This window comes from Emydura macquarii, unplaced genomic scaffold, assembly GCF_026122565.2.
Source record: "Emydura macquarii macquarii isolate MOO-44397 ecotype Brisbane River unplaced genomic scaffold, CSIRO-AGI_Emac_v2 contig_1043, whole genome shotgun sequence".
NCBI lineage: Eukaryota > Metazoa > Chordata > Testudines > Chelidae > Emydura > Emydura macquarii.
Genome location: NW_027131180.1, coordinates 10,641,807 through 10,650,724, shown reverse-complemented (window position 1 = coordinate 10,650,724; position 8,918 = coordinate 10,641,807).

Sequence of the window (8,918 nt, the reverse complement as noted above, 5' to 3'; positions counted from 1 at the left end):
CTGGAAAGATGATTTTTCATATGACAATAACCCTTTAAAAAACAGTCCTTGCCTTTGTTATTAATACAACCTGGATTTTAAAATGGATGCACTTTTAAAATCTAATTTATTTTTCTCCACTTCTGGTGTTTGTTTTTTGTATTTCTTGACTGGGGCAGTGAAAGCAGATGGGTCTGTTTAGTCAGTTTTCCTTTCTGTATCTCAGTGTACCAGCACAGCACTGTTACTGGCCCCGTGGAGGGGAGGGACTGAGTTATCCAAATTGAAAATTATTTTCATTTAATAAAAGTTTTCCTATTTTTAATTAGGCTTTGTAAAGGGAAAAAAAATCCCTATCTTTTGGTTCTAAAATATTTGACAGTATTTCCCTGATAAGTGATGCAGAGAGCAAGATAATGCATACACACATTATAGGAAATGTGTGTTTAGTATTTTTTGATAGTGCTTATTATCTCTCTGTAAAGGGCCCTATCTGCCTTGGTACTAGATAATCTTCCCCTCCACCCCCATTACTATAGTATCTGAGCACCTCACACTCATTACTGTATTTATCCTCACTACACCCCCCTGTGTGAGGTGAAGTGCTGTTATCCCCATTTTACAGAGGAGATCTAAGATACAGAGAGAGACTAGGTGACTCACACAGGTTCATAAAGGAAGTCTGTGGGAGAGTAGGAATTGTGTGCAGGTTTCCCAGGCTAGCACCTTGGCCACTGGACCAGCATTTACAGTGAGATATAAAGCAATCGTAGAGGCTGGTCCTGCAAACACTATCAGAGACTCTAGTGTTAATTAAAGTCAATGGGACTACTCACAGTAGTGTTCACTATGGCGTAGATTTTTCAAAGTGATGAGTGGTCCTGAGTTTCTCAGTTCTCAAGTGCTTTTCTTGAGACTCCTTAAAGGAGCATGTCTGAAATCAGCCCGTCTGAAAATCCATCCTCTCTGAAGCGTCTCAGGTTGGGCATTGAGGCACTCCAAATCGCAAGGCACTTTGGAAAATCTGGGCCATATTTGGTAGCAAGAATTTATAGGATTGGTGCTTTAGTTGGCTGTACTGTGTATCTGCTTTCACAACACTGTCAAAAGGGATCAAAAGCGGTCTTGAAATTCCCAAGGGTCAGAGCTGAAATGACTCAGCCATATAGCTTAACATAAAGATGTGATATTTGTACTTATTTTAACCTGTGAAATAGCATTATGCAGCTACACAGTTTAGAGTTGGCTTAGTTTTAACAGAGCCATACGACAATGCATTATTTGAACACTGAAGCACACTGCATGTCTTGGTCTCCAAAAGGTTAATGTAATGTAAAGTCAGATTGTTCTAAATAACTCTTTGGTGCTAGCATTGGTTTACTAGATCAAAACTAGAGGAAATAACATCACTGCAGAAGAAAGCAAGGCTGTATCCATTTGTATTCTAATAACTGTAATTTCTAAATGTATTTCTGGTGTCTACTTTCCTCTTCCAGGAAAGTCTCTTTTCCAGTCCCTTTTTTTCCTGCAGGTTCTGAATGCATTTGAGCAGAATTTTGCTAGCAGTCTGCATAGTATCAACCATTTTCAAGGACATGCAAGGTTCTGTAAACTCTCATTTTCACAATAGTAACACTTAGGATAAAAAAAAAGAACCCTAGAAAAATGATGTGAATGTTTTGTTGCTTCTTTTTTTAAAAAATAGCACCTATATTCTAATATTGCCTTCATAAAGCAATAGACAAGAAGGAGAAAAAAAACAGGAGGAAATACAACCTAAAGAACATAAACAAAATGTATTACGGTCACTGACTGCAGAGCAGCAGATGCAAGCATACGTCTTTGTATTTGTTACAGTTATTGTGTTTGGCACAACTCAGGATACAAAACTGACAATCTGTTCACAAACACAGCAATGCATACATAACCACAAGATAAATATAGTTCAAGTGTCATTCAGTGAGATGCTGTAGTCCTCATTTAATGATTAGAAGTTATGAAGGCTGCAGAAGTCAAAGTGAATTAATCTACAACCTGAATGCCTCTGACTTTGTCGTCTGGTTATCAAAATACACCATCCATCATTTTGTTGGACACATCATTCATGGATTATTAAAGTTGTAGACTGACAGGAGAAGTTAGCCAGATGAAAGCCATTTGAAGAAAATGTTCAAAAGCTAATCTATGTAACATATATTATGTATTGCTATTTTCAGCTAAAATGTTTATCTAGATTTTAATGCTCATGAGAGTGAGGCCCTAATAGCAGAGGATTAAGGCAGGTGTAATGTGAACTAGCGTTGTGCACTGTTTCCCCACAGAGGTCCTGAATACCCCTACGGCCGATCATTGTCCTATTTTTCAATGAGCTTATCTGCTCTGCACCTGGTTTCAGGTCAAACATCCTACTTTTGCCCTGTATTTCCTATTTGGAGAAAGTAAAGGCATATTGCTCTAGTCTAGGCCAAGATTTTCAAAAGTCACTAGTGATCTTAATTGCCTCAAATTTTGGATGCCCAGCTTGAGACACCGAAGAGGCATAGGTGCTGGAACTAAGGGTGCAGGGGACGCAAACACACCCCCGGGCTTGAAGCAGTTTCACTTACACAGGATACACAGTGTGTTTGGTTCAATGGCTCTGAGCATGTCCACTATAAAAATTGTTCAAGCACTCCTCCACAGAAAGCTTCTTTTTCAGAGAGTAGATGCTTAGCACTTTATGAAATTCAGGAGTTTCTGAAGTGTTTCAAGTTGGAAACCCAAACAGTGAATTTACCAGTCACTTTTGAAAATCTTGGGATACTAAAGACAGGCAATCTTGACCATCAGGAATCTGTGCAGACAGCTAGCTCACACCTATATATATGAATATGTTTAGACATCATTTTCTATTTATCTCTCAAAGCTATGGGTGTTTACCATGGCTGTGGTACACCTGTTTTTATTTCAAAACTTTTAAGCATAAAAAAAAAAAAAAAAAAACCCAAAGCCTTCATTGATATCTGCAAGGTCCTGCAGTCAGAGAGGGGGTTACAAAGTAACATTAAGGACTGTTATGTATGGCGATTACTGTTTAATACTATAAGAAGGCCCTGCAGTTTCAGTCAAACAGGAAAATGTTTTTTTAATTTAAAAATTTAAAAAAAAAAAAAAGTACCCCAGTTGTACAGATCAAAAAAAAAAAAAACCCAGTTGTGCATATTACAAAAGGGAACGTTTGGGTGGGGTATCCATTAATTAAGAGGTGTAGTGATCAAAGCAACTTGCTAACTGGCTTTGAAAAGACTCAGAATGGTATAAAAAGCTCAGCCTTTTTGGAGACTGTCCTTTCTCCTAACAGACACTGTTTGAACTGCTGCTGCTGGACTAGGTATGTTGCTTATTCTTAACTCTGAAAAATGGATATATTATATAATGTTACTCTTTTGTTCATGCTATCCTTACTAAGGATGATACCTGTCTTTAGTGCAGTGTGATCTATTGTTTTTCCTCTACAGGACCGTCTTCTATGTCAGACTCCAAGGGGTCATCGGGAGCAGATGGGGACTCGCCTAGAGAGCTTTCTGATCAGTCACCACCACCCCACCCCGCAAGTTGGTTTCCACCTCCCCATTCTCATACGTGCCAGTTTGAGAATCTCCACTAGGGGGCATCTCTTTTTGTTTTTTTCTCCTCATCATCTCTTTAGCCTTTTTTAAAATTTTTACCATGACCCTGGCCCATAACTTTTTGGCAGCCGGCCGTCTATCCCTCAAATGACGTCCCCCTTTTTGATTACACTTTAACGGTCGGGTGCCCCTTTTCGTGACTAGCTGTGCAGCTTCAGAGCCACCCTCTGGAAAACTGAAATATTTATCAAGAGTTTTTGCATTTTTTACATGGTTTCTGGTTATTCTTTCTTCCGGAACCCTGGAGAATACCGCACCCATCAGCTCTCTGAACAAAGTGTGATATTCGCCCATTTGCGCTCTGAATGAAGTGTCATATTTGTCCCACATTTTTTTAGCATAACGAAGAGCTGCATCAGATGTATTGAGGCGGGGACCTGGTTTGTAATAATTCTCAGATACCCCAGCATCGTGGGAGCTTTCAGTCCTTGGTTTTTGATTCACAACCCCTAGAGTGCATGCTCTGGGTTTGTGAATGCGTGTGTTTTCACTCTCAGTTATCTCAGGGCTTGGTGTGGTGTCGACCACTGAGGAACTGGAGGTGTGTTGGTGCTTTTTACCAGAGTCCTTGGGCTTGACATATCTGAACTCTGGCCTTTCCTTCATCTGGGCTCCTCTGCTGTTTTGGCTGGCATTGTCGTTAACAGTCTTGGCGAAGAATTTCTGATTCTTTGGAGGTGTCCTTGGAACTCCAACTACAACAGCGTCAGGAAAGCAGGCCATGCCTGATTAGGAAAACAGATGTTCCAATTTAGCATCAAATATAACATTTTTAGAAAATGTAACTTTACCACACCAGCTACAAATTTGTTTAAAATAAAAAGCGCATAAACAAATATATTTACTGGATTTCATCTCTCTGTCAGGCGCTGACAGTGGTGAATTTTCCTCTTTCCTTTTTCTTTTGAGCTTGTTTACCCCCAGGTTTAGAGATCTTTCATGTTTTGACCGTACTGTAAAGCAAAAAAGCCCAACATTATTATAAAATGGTTTTATCAACTTTTAAAATAAAATACTCATTGGGTTTAATCTTTCCATACTATTTTAAAAATATCTATTTCAGGCTGTACAACAAACATGGATTTCTACCTCTAATGTAACCTAGTTTGCCACTAAGCCCCAAAACCAAAATGTGCAAAAAAATATTTTAAAAATCCCCCAAACATAACTATCTTTAGCCCCACCCTGGGCTCAAACTAAAAAAATTAAATAAATAAAATTTAAAACACACCATCAAAATACCTTTCAAGCAACACCCCGCTTAACTTAGCTCAAGACCTGCCTCACAAACAACAATTCAAGCATTAAAAAACACACCACCTTTTGCACAAAATGAAAAAAATACCCAGAGTCAGGCTTTAAACACACAAAATACTTTTTCAAAAAATAAACCCTGGCCTCACCAATAATTAAAACATATCACCATGTGCTCAGACTTAAAAAAAAAAAAAAAAAAAAAAAATTAAAAACAGGCCATCAAAAAACCTCCACACTTATCTCTAGCCCCACCATGTGCTCAGACTAAAACCCTCCAGGCAATTTTAAACAGCCCCAAAATACTTTTCAGGAAACCCACTGCTTAACACCACCTTTTGCACAGAATTTAAAAACACAGTCATTTAAAACATCCTTATCTCTAGCCCCAACAGCAGTTCACACTTTATATATAAACACACCATCAAAATACTTTTCAAGAAATGCCCTTCTTAACTTAGCTCAAGGCCTGGCTCCCAAACAACAATTCAAGCATTAAAAACACACCAACTTTTGCACAGAATGAAAAAAAAAATCCCCACAGCCAATTTAAACACATAAAATAAACCCTGGCCTCATCAACGTTTAAAAAAACCATTTTAAAACACAAATTCAAAAACCAATTGCAAATATTTACCTTCCACCACAGGGTAAAGACAAACTGGCACATGTGTAGCTGCACCTTTTGAATGAAAGAACAAGCATAATTTGAGTTAGTATGATACCAGAAATGCATCAAACCCTTCACCCTGCAACCTATTAAACCCCAACTATATAGTTAAAAATAGGGGGGTTTACCTTGCCCTGGTGAAAGGCTGCTTGAAGGTGCTGTTTCAATAGATCAATAGATCACACTGCAATAAAGACACATATCATCCTTAGTAAGAATAGCATGAACAAAAAATATCCATTTTTCAGAGTTAAGAATAAGCAACATACCTAGTCCAGCAGCAGCAGTTCAAATAGTGTCTGTTAGGAGAAAGGACAGTCTCCAAAAAGGCTGAGCTTTTTATACCATTCTGAGTCTTTTCAAAGCCAGTTAGCAAGTTGCTTTGATCACTACACCTCTTAATTAATGGATACCCCACCCAAATGTTCCCTTTTGTAACATGCACAACTGGGGTTGGGTTTTTTTAGATCTGTACAACTGGGGTACTTTTTTTTTTTTTTTTTAAATTTTTAAAAAACATTTTCCTGTTTGACTGAAACTGCAGGGCCTTCTTATAGTATTAAACAGTAATCACCATACATAACAGTCCTTAATGTTACTTTGTAACCCCCTCTCTGACTGCAGCACCTTGCAGATATCAATGAATGGCTTGGGGTTTTTTTGTTTTTTTTTTATGCTTAAAAGTTTTGAAATAAAAACAGGTGTACCACAGCCATAGTAAACACCCATAGCTTTTAAATGTTTGGTTGTTCTTACAAAAAAAAAATTTTAAATAAAAAAATATGCTAAAACCTTAAAACATTTTAAAAATAAAATGGATGTACCACAACTATTCTACAAATAACATTGATTGTTATTACAACAAATGCTTTTTAAAAATATGAAAGGTATGGTGGAGGCTTTGATTTTTTATTTTGGTTTTTGTTAATATAGTATTTTAAACCTGTCATGACTTTGAGTTGCTAGGAGAACAAATGACCCACCCATTCCTGAGGCTTTATTTTTAAACTGTCCAATCGCGTTCTACAAACTCCCCAGGTAATATTTAAACTATCCAATAGCATTCAGTCACCTCCCTTACTGTAAGTGAGCCCAACAGACCTAATTACCTGATAACTCTAGCCCCTGGTGGAAACAAAGGTTGGCTCCTTGGAATTCAGTGGGGTGGGGTTGGTGAGTCAGAGCCGTTGTGCTCAGACACAGGTCTCAAACATTTCTGGTTTTTTACAGATTTTGTTTCCCTTTTTTTTTTAAACACTTTTTTTTTGGTGCCCCTCCCAACCCCCTCCCCCCTCCACCACCAGGTTTCTACTACACACTTTTCAGCTTTTTGCTGTAAATACACAAAAGCTGGGTTCTCACAAAAATGTTTTGGGTTTTTTTTATTTAAAAGACATGCAGCCACCTTGAAACATTTATCATATATATATATATATATGTAAGTCCCACACAGACCATCTTACAGAAACACAGATAGTCACAAAGCCCCTTTTCAACTAACTTTTATTTACAACTAACAAGCCTGATATCGCGTGTAGGACCCCTCAACATTCTCTAACTTAATCCTTTTGGATTTGTAACTTTTTGTGCGGATCAGACAGTCCATATAACGCTCTAAACAGGCATCCTCCGGTTTGTTCATTTTCTTTAAAACACTGCCGAATTGCACAGCCTTTACCAAGGTCACCCCTTGTGCTAAATGTTCTTGAGTTAAGCAGAGACATTGCATAACATAACTTATGGCAATAACAGAGTTCAACAGACTTTCAAAACATAGTTCAGCACACAGGTCCTGAAGCTTGCAGTTTATATCCTCTGAAGTCTAAGTCACGCAGCCATGGCCCCTTGGACTGGAGCGTCTATGACATAACCCTCACAATCTTCTAAAAGCTTTTCCCTAAGACAGTGTTCAAGGGTAGCATAAACAGCAACATGTACAATAGCCTGCATGACATTTTTACGCTCACAACATGGCACCAGCTCAGTTCGTTCCATGCCAAGACTCCTCTTAAACTCCATATAGGCGTCATCCTCGGGGTCATCCTCTTCATCGATTTGTATCGGTGTTGAGCAGAAACAAGACGGGCCCGATTCATCTACGCTGTCTGATGCAACATTGTTTGGGTCACCTGCCGAGAAATTTTCCGAAAAGAAATAGCTGTAAGTCTCTATTGCTTGGTTTTTGTTTTTGTTTTTAGATCTACATGACCCGGATCGGTTACTAACCCCATCCATGCTCCCCAACCATGCTCGTTCCTTTAACCTGAGTCTCATCTTTTCCTTCGGTCTGCCCCGTCGGCGACTCCGTGGGGATGGACAACATGAGGCCGTCAGGCTCATCGGGCTGGCTCACAGTCACTCGGGTTTTGGGTTCCGGCATGTCAAACAAAGGCTGAGCCAAAGGATTGTCCTCAGAACTGTCACTGATGTATCGCATTCTACGCTGGGAGGCCGAGACCTTAGGAGCCAAAACAAATTCCGAAGGCCTCACGGGAATGGTGAAGGTGTCCATGTTCTCCTCTCGGCGTTTTTCCATGAGCTGTGAACCACATGGTCTTGAAAATGAGACACTTTAAAGGCCCCGAGAATTCCGGGTGCGGCGCTGCCACCCGACGAACCGTTGAGCCCCATCCTCGATTGGTGACCTGTCCCTTCTGGGATGGTCTAAGCCCGCTCCGATTGGCGGAGGGGGCGCCCCGCTCCTTCCCATGACTTTTCCAGGCCAATCCCACTCTCGGCGTGAAATGCACACCGATTGGTGGAGGTGGCCATCTGGGGTCCAATGCCACTCCCGGGGCAGTCGTGTGGGGCGAAACCCTCTCCCATTGGTGGAGAGCAGGCGGGAGGCATTCTCGGAGGGGTCGCACCACCCGCTTCTGGTCAGGTGCCCATCTTGACCCAGAAGTCATAACCCGGGGCGGACCGGATATCAGGTGACCGACTGGGTGGGACTTCCAGTTACAAGGGCAGGGCATAAGGGTCAAGGGGGCAGAGCCTCCTGCGGGGGGCCGGAAGTCTGGTGACCATATGTGATGGGACTTCCAGTGAGAGGGGGGTGGATGGGGCAGGACTTCCTGTAACAGGTGGGCCGGGATAACGTTTGATTGATGGTAGGCTCCTTGTACTACTTTTAAGGCTATGTCTACACATATGTCTACAAAATTGATATACAGTGCAGGATCGATTTTGCAGGTTCAATTGAGCAGCAGTGAAGACTCGCTCAGTCAAACCCAGAAGTCAACTCTGCAAATCCACCCTGGCAAGACGCGTGTGTCGACGGAAGGCCATTTCCTGTTGGTGCAGCACAGTGGAGGCGCCGCAGTAAGTAGACGTTAGGAAGTCGATGG